Source organism: Gavialis gangeticus, unplaced genomic scaffold (genome assembly GCF_001723915.1).
Source record: "Gavialis gangeticus isolate Ggan-Ray unplaced genomic scaffold, GavGan_comp1, whole genome shotgun sequence".
Lineage (NCBI taxonomy): Eukaryota > Metazoa > Chordata > Crocodylia > Gavialidae > Gavialis > Gavialis gangeticus.
The window spans coordinates 135,772,037-135,786,294 of record NW_017729022.1 but is presented as its reverse complement, the minus strand read 5'-3'; the positions used below and the strand labels follow the sequence as shown (position 1 = coordinate 135,786,294).

Sequence of the window (14,258 nt, the reverse complement as noted above, 5' to 3'; positions counted from 1 at the left end):
GGGGGGGGGGGGGTGGAGGGTGATCTACACACTCCCTTCATCTACCTGAGCAACAGATGGCAGCAGTGCATAGAGCAACCCTGATTGGCTGACCCAGACTGTCTGTGGTCAGACTGTTTTTCCCTGCAGCGCAACGTGGAGATAGTGAAAGGGGCATGTTTTGCTTCCTGCTGGAGCAACACACCATCTCCAGAGAAGAAGATGGAGGGGATGTTAGAGGACTATATTCTCTTCTGAGAGAAGCCACAGCACGTACAGACATTCTCTCGCAGAAGAAACTCTCTGGGGAGTGATTTAACCCTAGTTATTCCCCAGTTATTTTTCTCCTGGAGCAGGCGTTTTTAATCTGGAAGGAAAAGCCTGAACATCTGTGCACTCATGGTTTTACCTGGGATACCAGTGTCATGTCTTTATGAGGCCTTAGATTGGCGCTACCTTTATAAAATGGAGCCTGTATTTCTAATACTAAAAGTACAATATAATAAGCACAGCCTGGGCCAACAAGAACTAAGATTACAGAGATTCAAACCTTCCTAGATAAAGAGAGTAGCTTGGAAAAACAAAAAGAGCCTAAGAGTGCACCAGTATCACAGGCTGGAAGAAAGCGTGTTTCCATTAACGTGGTCTGCTATCAATTTATGAAGCTTGATACCATTATAGGCAGCCAGCAAGGGATAACAAAGAGGCTTTTCTATTAAAATATTTATCAATGTTTATTCTCAGGGGTCATCAGAGAACAGCCAGGTTAAATGGAATGTGACCAGATGGATTATGGGTTTCCCCCCACCTTCTTTCCTGCCAAGGTAGTCACCATGACCAAGCTCCCTAGTCAGGGGGCAGAGTGAGTACTCTGACAGAGGTGTTTTACCTACCAAAATTAATCCATCCACAATTATATTTCCAGCTGAGTTAAACTGACAGGTTAATCAAAAAGAGGTGTACGAAATGTCAGGGCCTCTGCCATTTTAGCAAACAGCCAAATGCAAAAATCATTTATGTAATATAATATGTATAAATAATACACAGTACATTACAGAATATACAGACTAAAAATATGATACATACATTAATAAAAAACATAATTATAAATGGCAATCAAAGCAAGTTCAGAAAATGAGCACTATACTTAAAAATGAGACCTATTCTGCGGCACTTTTACAGCTGTAGATTTTATGCGATATTGAATAAACTTTCTTTCTTGAACTCTATTTACTTGAAGTTATGAATTTCCAGGGATAATTATCATAAATTGCCATATAAGTCTTTAATGAGGTGTGAAAGAAAGAAAATTCCAAATAGAAGAACAAGCATGGATTTTTCTAAATAATTTATAAAAAAACATAGTATTTTCCCCAGCTGCACTGATTAATTTGTTTTTAGCAGCACTAGTGTGTCTTCAGAGTGAAATTCAGGACTCAGTGCTACAAGGTCCATTAATTTTCAATCAGAGCTGCAGGGCTTTAACACTTCTCACTTCTTACTGATGTTGCCCCTCCTTTCACTTGCACAGTCATCTTGAAGCCAATATACTTTTCATGTGTATTTGTACATCACGCAGCACCATAAGGTCCTGGTTCATGACTGGGACTCCTATGCACTCCTGCAGTATAGTAAATAAAGTAACAATACATATGGCTATGAATCTGTATATCCAAGACCCTAGGCATATATAACAACCTTAGTTGCCAGGCATAGTCTTTGGTCTTACAGCTGTGATGGTCCAGGGAATGAGCAAAAAGAAAAGCTTGTTTGGTAATATATTTTATTAGACCAACTATATATTTGGGAGAGATGTTAAACAAGATTTCAGGCACAAAATGCTGTTCTCAGGTCTGAGACAGTAGCCAATACAGCCAGAGCTAAACACCACGTAAAACAATGATTACTGTTCTCAATTCTATTAAGTAAATGAATGGTCATTCAAAATAATAGTTACATTTCTACGCAAAAAGATGTCCCCCACAAAATGCCACCCTCTTTATGAGCCAACTTGAAGAAAAGTTTCTAGAAAATGCACTACCAAACTTGTGACACAAGACACTTTCATCTGAATACCTGCACACTCTCCTTGTTTTCTACCACAACTTCAACAATTACCACCCTTTCAACAAAGTGTCTCTGAAACACTCTTAACATTAACAACATTTTTCTATAAACCACAGTCCATATCCAGAATAGTACCTTACAAACAATGGTAGACAGAAGACCCACAGACCACCACACTTAACTCCACAAAACTAGCAGTCATCTCAAACCTAATAAAAAAAATTGTAATCTATAGTCACACCCTCAGATACTACCATATCAGCTCTGAGAAGAATACTCAGGATACTCAACTCACCAACCTAAAACCTGCCTTTACCTAGCATGGACTCTCCAGCATAGAAATAAACTGTATCTTTGAATGAGCCATCCAAATTGCCTACGCAAACCTACTAGAATGCAAAAAAGGAAAATCCCCATTAACCTTACACCTCTGTCATCTACCATGCCACACTGATAAAAGATCCTCACAGTTATAATCACACCTTGAGGAACATACTACCAGCCCACACACTTTCAGATAATCTCCTAACCCTTGCCTAATTCTTCATCAGATGCAAACTCTGCAGTGATCAACCAAGGGGAATGAGACCCTGCCTATAGAACAAATGCAAAACATACCAACACATTTCAACCACCACCACAATCAATACATCCCACCACAAAACCATCAGAAGCCATGGATCTTACACAAGTCCATCACAGAGCATAATATATCTTCTCCAATGCATCAAATATCCTGATGGAAACTATGTGGATGAAAGTAAACAATCACTACGTTCTTGAATGAATGCTCACAACAACCGAAATAGGACAGAAAGACTGGGTCATCAGTGGAAGAATTATTTTTACAGAACTACCTTTGATTTTTTAATCCATGTACTTAAGGGAAATCTACATGATACTCGCAGAATACATGAGTTGGAACAAAAACCTATAACCTTACTGGACACTAAAAACCATGGACTTAACATATACAATGGTTTCATGGTACATTACATTCAACCTGTTCCCACTTTTAGCCTCACATACTCCACTCTTCTTCCCTTTTGAATGGTCTTATTCTTTCACATAATTAGGTTCATCTATTTCAACTGCTCTTCACTTGGTCTGTAGTTGCTTCTGATAATTTCCCTTTGCTCCACAGACTTACTGCACTCTTCCCTTTCAAAGCAACTATCTTCATTTACATAATAGAATTAAACAAAAGTAATTACTTTACCCGATATTTAGTTCAGTCTATCTCTGCTTTTTTCCCAGATAAGAAGAAAGACATTTTGAACCAAAAAGCTTACATCAAAACCCTCTCTTATTTTATTGATCCGATTGATAAAAGATAATATCAAACAGAACTAACATGTTGGATAGTGAGGTTACTGTTTGTTACACATTACATGCAGAACATGTTATATTTAGACTGTAGAAATCATTAATACAACTTAGTTTTCTGAGCAGTTGCACTTGAATGCTTACTATGATATAAATATAGATTGCAGTATCACACTAGTCTTGAACTGGCACTGGTGCGATCCCAGGGCTGAAACTACAAATCAGCTGGGAGTGACCCCATACTGCACGGAGGCTGGTTCAACTAGGACCCACACCAGCACCCAGCCCCTGCCCCACATGGGAACTGGTTCAAGGCCATGGTCTGGTGCAGGAGCTGGGAATGACACGGGCACCAAATGTCACCCCATACCTTATCAGAGCTGGTTTGAGACTCTGGTACAGTACAGGTGCTGAAAGTGAAACTGGCATGGCACAGGAGGTAGTCCCAGCTCCTGCACTGCACCAAAACCCTGAATTGGCACAGGGGCTGGGACGGGCTCCCATGCTGTGCTGATTTGCTTCTGTCCTCCTTATCACACAGGAGCTTTGAACCAGCAAGGCTCTGGTGTTGGGGGGAGGAAGGGAAAGGGATACTGCCTGACAAACAGCTTGAAAACAGCTGTTGTTGTGCTCCCCCACCCCACTGAAGCCTCATCAGTTCAGGGATTCTGTGACGTACATAAGCTAGAAGCCCAACAAACATCTTTGTTGGGTTCCCCCCCAAACCACAGTACCAGTCCCCTGATCATATTACCTCCAAGGAGCAGTGTGAGGTTAGTTCAACATGTGTTAGGTAATATGCTCTACACATACTCCTCACCAGAAAAGACCACCTCTGGGTGGCCTTACAGGTTACTTTCAAACTATTCTAAAGGCATTTAAAACAGGAATGTCCATACGTTAAAGGGTGTTAAACTGTGCTAAGCACACTCTAAGCATCTTAAAGTTACACCACTTTGGGGTAGGGTTATCTTTGACTGTTGTACCTAACTCAAGCTAGGGCACCTCCCAGCACTATGACCCCAGCCCACATGGCACTATGCTGGGCCTCCATGCATGTGGGGTCCTTCGATCACCATGCAATGGGGTCCTGGAGTCTTGGACCCCAGAAGACCCTATCTGGGCCCCTGGGCAGGGCACACAGCCCTCCCCTTAGAGGGCTAAGCCTTTGCCCCACATCTGGGATGCACAACTCTAGCCAGGAGAATTTGGGACGGGGGCCATGCCTTCCTTCCCCAGCAGCCTGTCTTCCTGGGAAGAGAGCGAACGGAGGAGAAAGCATGGAAAGCATGCTTCCTCAGCGTCCATGTTGTCTCTGCAGTTAACTCTGGTGGCTCAACACTGGGAACAGAGCATGGAGCCCAGGGACGCCATGCTCTCACTGTGCTTACCTGCCTGGGCTCTGCTCCCAGAGGAAGGGCAGGTCCTGGCTCCTGGCCATGCACTTGCTCACTGGGCCCCCTACTGGCAAGTCACAATTGTGCAGGTCAGAGATGGCATTAAGCCTTAACCTGCAACTGCTCTGAAACTGGTCCAACTTTACACCGCCTGACATTCCACAGACGGTTTAAAGGTAACCTATTCCAGCACCCTAACTTTACCATGTTATGATAGCACATAGCACAGGTTTTGCTGTTTGAATGTTTGGACTCTAGCGTTGTAAATGCAGTTAGCAAGTCCTAAGTGTAACATGTAACAATAACATAACATTCAGAACATATTGCAAACCCATCTTTTCTCTCTCACCTGGAAAGAGGAGGGTGCTATGAAGAGCTAGTCTTTTGTATGGGAACTAGTTGTTTGTATTTATGAAGTGGCTGAGCTCCCTGACTGTTCCATTTGTTCATGAATTTTTTAAAGCAGGGGTCAGAAAGGTTTTTGGCCAGAGTACCAAGAACACCCCAAACTTGATCCACACCTCAACTTGGCATGCCGGGGCAGACAATGGAGGAAAAGGGTCTAATCCTAATTGCTGGTAGCAGGTGCATGCATGCTTCCAGGCACAAAGCACAGGAGGGGCCACGGATGCACTGCCCTGGCCCCTTCCCCACTGTGCACCCAAAGGTGCACATGCCATTGCCACCAGCCATGGAGCTGAGGCTTTGGACCCCAGTGCACCGATTACAGCCTCCTGGCTCCCCACCACATCCGGTCTGGGTTCTGGGCAGCTGCTGCCTGCCACAGAGCCTGGGCTGCTCACAGCGGGGCTTGCAGCCTCCCCGTCACCTGCTGCAAGTAGCCTGGGCTCCATGGACAGCAGCAGCTGCCCAGAGCCCAGTCTGGCTGTGACATGACAAGCAAAATGGCTTCAAGTGCCATGCTCTGGTATGTGTGCTGGGGGTTGCCATCTTGCTTTAAAGTGATTATCTGGAATGCCTAAGTTTATTTAAAAGTTCATTTGATTTCACTGCTAAGTAGTAAGAATCTAAATAAATGAATAGGAATAAATAAATGTGCTTTTGAATGTGCAGTTTGATTAGGCTGTACATAAACCACAAGTGTGTTTCTTATGGAGTACAGAAAATTCCATCCTGGAGGCCTTTGCACGGTCAACTGCTAGGAGTGCATGATTATTGAACCCTACATGGCTGCAGCTGCCAGTTAACATTAAGCACCAGCTGAAGTCTTTTATGCATAGCATAAATTTAAGCCCTTTGAATACCTCCTCCTTTTCTTTCACAAGCATAAAGCAGAAAGGCAACAGGTTGTAGGACTGGTGTGTCTGAGGCCAGGAGCTTGGCTTAGATTCTCAGCCAGCAGATGAGATGCATTTAGCTGCACGTTCTCCTTTCCTGATCATTCCCAATTAACAGATAGAGGTAACTTGGCAGCTGTGTGTAACAGCGCTCATTATTGCAGGATTACAGGAACAGTACATGGACTTATATCTAAGGTCTGAATGCCACTGCCCCTGCTTCTTCTACTGCCGCCCTTTGTGCAGAACCTGGTTGTTAACACCTCTGTCCCTAGCGAAGACACAACTATTGTGATAGTCCTTGCTAAACAACCCAAACTGAAACACTGATACTGTATCAAAACAAGTAGTTCATTCAGGGCTTGAGACTAATCCGTGTCTCGGTTAAAATGCAAGATTGCATTAAACATAACAAAACGGCTGAGACGAAACCTCCTAAACCAAGCCAACAACAAAACCTTCATAGTTTCAGTTTCATAGTAGGTAGGGTCGGAAGGGACCTGAACAGATCATCAAGTCCAAACCCCTGCCATGGGCAGGAAAGTATGCTGGGCTAGCCTCCTTCTGAAGACCCCCAGGGCAGAAGTGAGCACCACTTCCCTTGGAAGTCGGTTCCACTGTGAGTGTGTGTGTGTGCATGTGTGTGAACCAATAACTTCATGGGGCTGTGTAGTGTGTTGTCTGTTTAATAAAACTGTTATTTGGACCCCTGAGTTGGGTTTGGCTTTCCTATGGTTCCAGCCCTGCTCCAATCTCTGCTCCTCACCCCTTTAACTTCTGTCTCATTTCTCCCTCACCACCACCTCCAGCACCTGTCTTGAGCTCCTCTCTGCCTCCGAGCCCCCTGATTCTTTGGCACTGTCTTATCCCCACTGCCTTTTCCCCTGAGCTCCCAGGTTTCTGCCTCTGTTTTCTTCCTGGCTGTCTCCCCCCCAGCCAATCCCTCACCTGTCTGCCTCAGTTTCCAGCCCCAGCTCCCAGGATTCTGCTTCTCTCTCCTTCCTGGCTGTCTCCTCATTGCCACTCCCCTTGCACCAGTGAACTCAAGTAAGCTTGGGGCCACTTGACCTTAAGTAACCCCAAGCCTCAGTTCCTTGGGCAGCTTCTCTCTAGTCCACTGGTTCTAATCCCAGTTCTGGCAACTTTCACTCCCTATACTTTAACTCTCTCTCACCTTCCCCCAAGTATCCCAGGTACCCCAAGCACATGTATACATACTGTATGACTTCCTATTGCTTAGTAGGGTAGTGACAGTAGAATAAGAACTATTTTGGCTTTAGCACCTGCCTGGGGATGTGGTAATATTCTGTCACATGTTTGGGAGTGACGTGGTTACAAATACATAGTGAAAAACTAGAAATGAAATATTAACAATATGGTAATCTTCATCCACCCCTTAAAATACAATGTCCCTGAATTGTTTTTTCACCATTGCCTGCAGCTCATAACATTTAGTTGTCTGGACCCTAAGTATCTGCCAAAATATTCTCTGAGAGTCCAGCTGGCTCTTTCTCCTCTCTCCAGATGGCCACTGATGTCTGCATGTGGTTTTCTGATCTACTAGGAGTATGCTGATCACCTCCTCAGTGACACTAGTGACCAGAGTGGTATGAAAATTAGCTTGCAGTTCAGTGCACGGTGATATTTGCAAGTGACTTCTACCATAATTATCTCTCTCTCCTCTCCTGCAAGAGGATCATGTAGTTGAGCAAATGAAGCTATAATTGGGGCACTGAGAATATTATACTATTATGATCTATTAGCTCTGGTATTGCAGTGATGGAGTTCAGCACAATAGCTGGCCTGTCTCAAAGCAAACCAAAGCCAGACTGTGGTACAACTGCCTGTTACATGGTCTCAGAAACCATTTTATTTTTATGTAGAGGTTGTGCTGGCCAGGCCAAACAAATGTAACACTACTTGAGTGATGATAAGGCCAAAGCAAGTGCATTCCTGGAATGCAAAGATGAAGACAGAACTTGAAAATCTATCTGCCAATAGCTGTTAGAGATGTTGAAAAGTACACCCTGACATTAGGATATCAATGGTGGGTCCATATGGAATTTTGACAATGTTAATTTGACAACAGCATCCCTGGTAAATAGCAAACACTGCTTCCAAAGTATTTTTATGGAACCAATAATTCTACTAAAGAGATCTCAGCCATGGCACAATGTTGTGTGTTAATATGAAGAACCACTCAACTAGTACCTCTAATGCAAAGACTAAACCTGCTTAGCAGGCTTGTACGCTTGCAAAGTGTTCTTGTCAAGGGATGTTTGAATAGGCTTTCTGGTTTAAAAAAAAAGGAGCATAAAAACTTTAAAGCCTAATATTTGCTCTTCAGTAAAGGTCAATATGAGATCTGCAGTCTATTAAGAACAGCCTTCATGGGACCCAGAACTGTTTCAAAGGTACAATTCTAGATTCAGACACTATACTTTGCATTTATAACTATTTATTTAGTTTTCTTTCCTTAGTAATAGTTGTTATTTTATAATAAACCAAACTTGAAGTTAATTGTTTTTAATATCCTGAATTTTAAATAATCAAAGATTACGTTTTATTTAAAAAATCATAGGCTATATACATACTAAAAATAATTTACTTGGTTGGGCACCTAATATAATCATGCTCCAGAATAAAACATGATAGCTTTTTAGTCTTCTCCTTCAAGGTCCTCTAAAGTCCATATTTTGGGGTGGGTTTTTGTTTATTTGGTATTTCAAAAGAGTCAATAATATTTTTCAGAGCATCTAAACGGCTGAAGTTGAACACTGATGTGACTTAAGTCACGTAGACAATTTTGACAATGTTACCCATGGTGCTTTAGACCATTTGTCCCTTAGATTTGTTTTAAGCTCTGTGTTATCTATAAAGAGGATTGATTTCAGTGATGTGCTTGGAGAGCAGATTTTTCCATTAGCATCCCAGCTCAGTATGTAATATGCAATATCCAATTCTATATATTTGCGATGGGCTGCCTGATAATGATATCTGCTGAAGTCTAAGAATGCGGTTCTTTAGATTGTTTGCTATACTATGGAAATTCGGATTGTTTTTCTTTATCCAATAAATCTGGAAACATGAAAACGGTAATTTTGGGAGCATCAGGCATAGGCACTGGATATGTGACAGGAATTATGACTAAACATTCAACAGAGCAAGAGTGTCAAACGCCCTGTGCCCAGGCTAGAATCAGACCACAGGGCTCTTCGGTGGCAGCAACCATAGCAATGACAGCAATAGACAAGGAGCCACAGGCCAGGCAGATTGCTGTAGTACATGCAGCACAAGTCGTGGTGGTCCGAGCAGCCACAAGGTGTGTGGAGCCATGTCAGCACAACCCTTGCTTGCCCCCTGCCACTGAGAGTCGTGTTCCCCAGGGTTGTGGGGCCCCTGATTATGTGGCAGACCCTGCCTACCTCTAGTCACATTCCCAAATTCCATGGCCCACTGGTAGCCCAGCAAGCCAGATGGAGCAGCACCATGGGCTGGATGTTTGATAGCCTTGAATTAGAAAATGTGGTCTTGTGGTCAGCGTAGTAATTAGAAGAGAACAGTGGTAATTTGGCCTTGTGCATTCTATTCCTGGTACTGTCAGTCTTCTATCTGCATGATTTTGGTGAGTGTCGTTAGGTTGTAGGCAATCTAAGTGACAACTGTGTGTTCCTATACGTTCACAAAGAACATTATATATTGTTGGTAATATTGACAGCCAATCAGTGACAACAGCAGAAACAGTACTAGTAATAGTACTACTACTAACAGTCAACAGCATCAACAATGATGAACTAATATGATAGATACTATTTGTGGCCACTTTTTTCATGAGCTTCAGTCCATGAATACAGATTGTCTTAGTAATGCTGGTGACAGTAGGGACATTTATTACTGAGCTCCTTTCTAATCTCCCCACTGAGATTTAGTGGAATAATCAGAGGAGAACCAGTCAAAATCATTTGTGGTTTAGGCTTTTACAGGGCACCCAGGGACTTAATCTGGGGGAAAGATTGAGGAATGGTTTGAGAATCACCTGGAAGACTGGCCAGTCATTTCCCCCCAATATGATCATAAGAATTTGTTTTAAAAAAACACATCGAATTTCTTCCCCCTCTGGCTGGGAATACTTTTTGAGGTATTAAGTGAGATTTGCACTGTATCTTGAGATTCCTCACATGGATAACATGCACTATATGATAACTGAAAAGGCTGAGAAACTACTATTCTGGTTCTGTTGCAATAAGTTTAGAGAGACTAGGCAAGAGGAGCCCTTCTAGCAGTAAGCCAACCACTCAACCCACATTATTATTATTATTTCTATAGTTTTTTCATCCCAGCAACTCAAGAAACTAACAGGGTCAAATTCACATTGCAAGGTCAGTAGATTAAAATGTAGAGGTCTCTGACTTGGTTTTAGTCAGGACTGAATGGATGACCCAATCCATAGTCAGTGACCTCAGCTTTCTCCTGAAGGAAGTGAGGTATGATGAACACAGAGAGGTTGTGCAGGTGCCATAGAGATGTTGCCCCTCTATTTATAAAGGTAGATTGCAAACTTTTGGCAGTGTTGTTAAAATAGTAGATGGGTCTCCAGGTGATATTTTTGCATAGAAATCTGTTTTTCCATTTTCTGTGCTTGTGGTTCCAAAGCCTTCTGGACTAACAGACCACAGCCAATCCTCAAAATTTCTCATGGACCAATGTGTGCCCTTGTCAAACTTAAATTAAAGAAAAGAAGGGAAAGGGCAGGGGAAATGAGGGAAAGGATAAGATTAGGGTCAAGGGTAGTCTGACGCTATCCACAGACTACCAACCACACACAGCTTTGCAGAGAACCAACAGTCCAGAAATCATAGTTTGGGAACCAGTATTCCACAATGATTAAACCTCTCGCTCCATCGTTGTCATCCATGCTTTCATGACCGCTAAATATTTCTCAGAAATACTCAGACTTCAGTTACTACAGAACACAGATGACTGACTGCTTAATGACATCAATGACATGCAACACATGACAGCTGTTCCCCAAGGACTACACTGGTTTCCTATCATTCCCCAGTGTCATTCATGCTGTTGACAATGGCTTACAATGCCCTGTTTAGTTTAGATCCTGACTACCTGGGAAACTTTATCTACCCCCATTCTGGCTCAGTGTAGCTGTACAGGGCACAAGACAATTTGCATGGAGTTAGGAATATGTCCTCTTATATAAGAATGGATTAATTCAAAACAGCAATGCATCCTAAACATACATTTTATATTAACCAAATGAAACAGAAAACCAGTAATGCTGCCTTTGCAGCTTCTAATCAATCAGTTGTAATTTCTAATCTACAAGCAAGTAACTTACCAAAATCGTTCTCAATTGGCTGGATAAACAGTGATCTAAGAAGACAGATGTGCTAAGAAACTCTTCCTTCTGTAAAATAATGAAACAAAAGAAAGATCAATATACATCCTGGTTTCATGTCCTGAAAACCACACAAGGTAAAACATCCCTTTGAAAGTCCAGAAATCTGTGGTATCAAGAGAAACCTATAAGAACTAGATTCAGTTACACCTTTGCTAAATCTTCCATAGTAAAACACTACATATATGCTTCTTTGGCTATAAACAGATGTTTTCCTTAGAACAGGATCAGCTGTGCTGGGACACATCCTGGCACAACTGATCTACTTCACTGAGTGATACATATATCACTCATTGTCCCACAGGGTTGGGCCCAGCCACTAGGGGTTTTAGGGGCCTTATCCTGGAGGACAATTGGTAACAGGGGTAACCCTGTGTTCTCTGCTTGCAGATATATACTCCAGGATTCCCTCGGAGATTCCCCCAGCATGTGTATCATACTGCTGCACCTGACTTGGGGCGCACCACTGCACACAGGAGAGCCCTGGGTCCCACATTTGCTGAGGTGCACCTTGAACTGGTGCAGAGCAGCATGATATCCTTGCCAGGGCATGCATCTGCAAATGAGGGAACCCAGGCAGGCATTCCTAGGGCTTCACAGAATGGGACTTCCCAGGTCACACAAGATCGGGCTACTGAGGCACCAAAAGCACTTGCCAGGGAGGCTGCAGAATGCTCCAGGCTGCCCAGGTTCTCCAACCATAAAGCATGCAGGCATCGGCCACAAAAAAGCAGCACAAACTCACACCAGCTATTGTTGTGGCCACAATTCAGGGCATTAGTGGCATAGCAAGGGGCATGGACATCTGTTTGCTTGGCCTTTGTGCCTTTTTATGGTGGCACAAAGGTAAAGTCTGTTTCCAGCCTTTGCAGAAAAAGAGAAAAGTCATAGCAAACACAGGTTGGAAACTGTGGATCATGAATACCATTCCCCATTGCTGTGTGCCAGGATAAATGTTAACATTCCTAAAGCATCCGAGATAATTAATAATGATCACAAAGCAGCAGCTGAACAATACTGCTGTATTTGTACGCTTTCCAGAATAAATGTGAACTGACTTTAATTGCTTTTATTTCATTTTTCCTTTAGAGAAGACCATACACTTTAGCAGAGAAACTGCAATTCAGAATAGAGAACAGAAAACTACAGTGACATTGAACCTGTTCATAATACAGCAGACAAGGGGGTTATATAAAATGAGAGAAAGTGTGACAGTCTGTACAGAAGAAAGCACCAAGGTGTTCATTTGGAAATTTAACTAGCAAGCAATGAAGGTTGGCACTCTGAGCTAATCAAAGTCAGGAGTCAATTTCTTCGTAAAGACCAAGAGGTACTAAGCAGAGTGATGACAGGTTGAAAAAGGCTGTGAAAATGCAGACAATTAGTAGCTTATATTCAATTTAGTACAGAAGGTGAAGCCAGTGGAGGGATTTGTGAGAAGAGGTAAAATGGTCAAAGCAATCGACTGGAAGAATGATCTCGGCAACAGCCTCCTGGACAGCTGTACACAGGCAAGACTGCATTGGTCAAAGTTAGAGAAAAAAGTGTTGCAGTCACTGAGATACAAAGTCACAGGAACCTGGATGAGAGTTCAAGGCATCTTGATGGTTAGGAAAAGTTCTTATGTAAGAGATACTGTACAGGACGATTTAGACATAGTCTGGATGTAAAGATCCAGAAAGGGAAAGAGATCTGAGTCAAAGACACCAGGCAGGTTACTGGACTCAGTGCCTGGCTGGTGGTAAAGGTGTCCACAGTGATTGAGAACAGAGATGGGGTGCATAAGAGGAAAGATTATGAGCTCTGTTTCAGCTATGTACATGTACATGCATATGTGCATCAGAGAGAGAGACAGAATGAATTGTAAATATACCAAATATACTAAAGCTAGTTAAGGCTAGGTGTGGCTGAGTAAATGTATCGTTCCAATCTGTCTGACTGGTCAAAAACAGTGATTCTGAAAATCAAAACATAACACCCACCTACAGTAGAGTAATGTTAAGCAGTAGACACAAGCCTACAAGAGAACATAGAGCTATTTCAATGCTAGTACAACAACTGGCCTACTCTGTCATACAGCCTGTTATTTTTTCTGCTTGTTTTTCTCAAGCCAACAAACATCACCTGTGTCTGATCAGCTGAGTGCCAGCTCTGCAACATACTGGAAAAGTTGCTTGATGGCCATCTGTGTCTGATTCAACAGCAATGTAGAGGTATTAACTACATACTAAATACTCCAGAACCCACTAGAGGTGCACCAATACACGGATCCTATATCAGATTGGCACTGATATAAAGAAAATTGATTGTATCGGAAATCAGCCTAATATGGGTGATAATTTGGCTGATAAACGCCCATGTGTGCACGCAGCTGCAGCGCAGCACTCAGGCAAAGAGGAGCACAGCCCGGCAGCTTGGAGAACAGCATGCAGTTGGTAAGTCTGTTGTGGTGGAAAGGGAGGGGGAGAGAAGGGGAGTGGAGGGCAGATCAGTGTCCCCACAGTGAGGGAGGGAGTGCAGCAGGGGCCGGGGCAGACGCAGGGGGGTGGGGGCTGCACCGGGCTCTTCCTGGCGCATGGGGGCTACGCTTAAGCTGAGGAGCTGCGCTCGGGACTGTGCTCCTGGTGTGTGGGGGCTGCCCTCAGGGCAGGTAGCAGCGGTGCTGGGAGGAAACGTATGGGGGGCTACAGTGAAATCTGGGGTGGCTGAAGCCCCACCCAATAACCTCCCTCCCAGCACTGCCAGCACCGGCCACGAGCACAGCCCTGGCCCAGCCAC

General features: G+C 43.3%; 1 protein-coding gene across 4 annotated transcripts in view; it reads right to left on the bottom strand.

The window, feature by feature from the left end:
• PLCB4 (phospholipase C beta 4) overlaps positions 1–14,258 on the bottom strand; it is a 448,565-nt gene that overhangs the window by 267,161 nt on the left and 167,146 nt on the right. For all 4 annotated transcript variants that reach the window (XM_019516221.1, XM_019516223.1, XM_019516224.1 and 1 more), the window contains exon 3: positions 11,421–11,489. The gene's annotated coding sequence lies outside the window, so the exon portion shown is untranslated. The remainder of the gene's footprint in view (positions 1–11,420; positions 11,490–14,258) is intronic.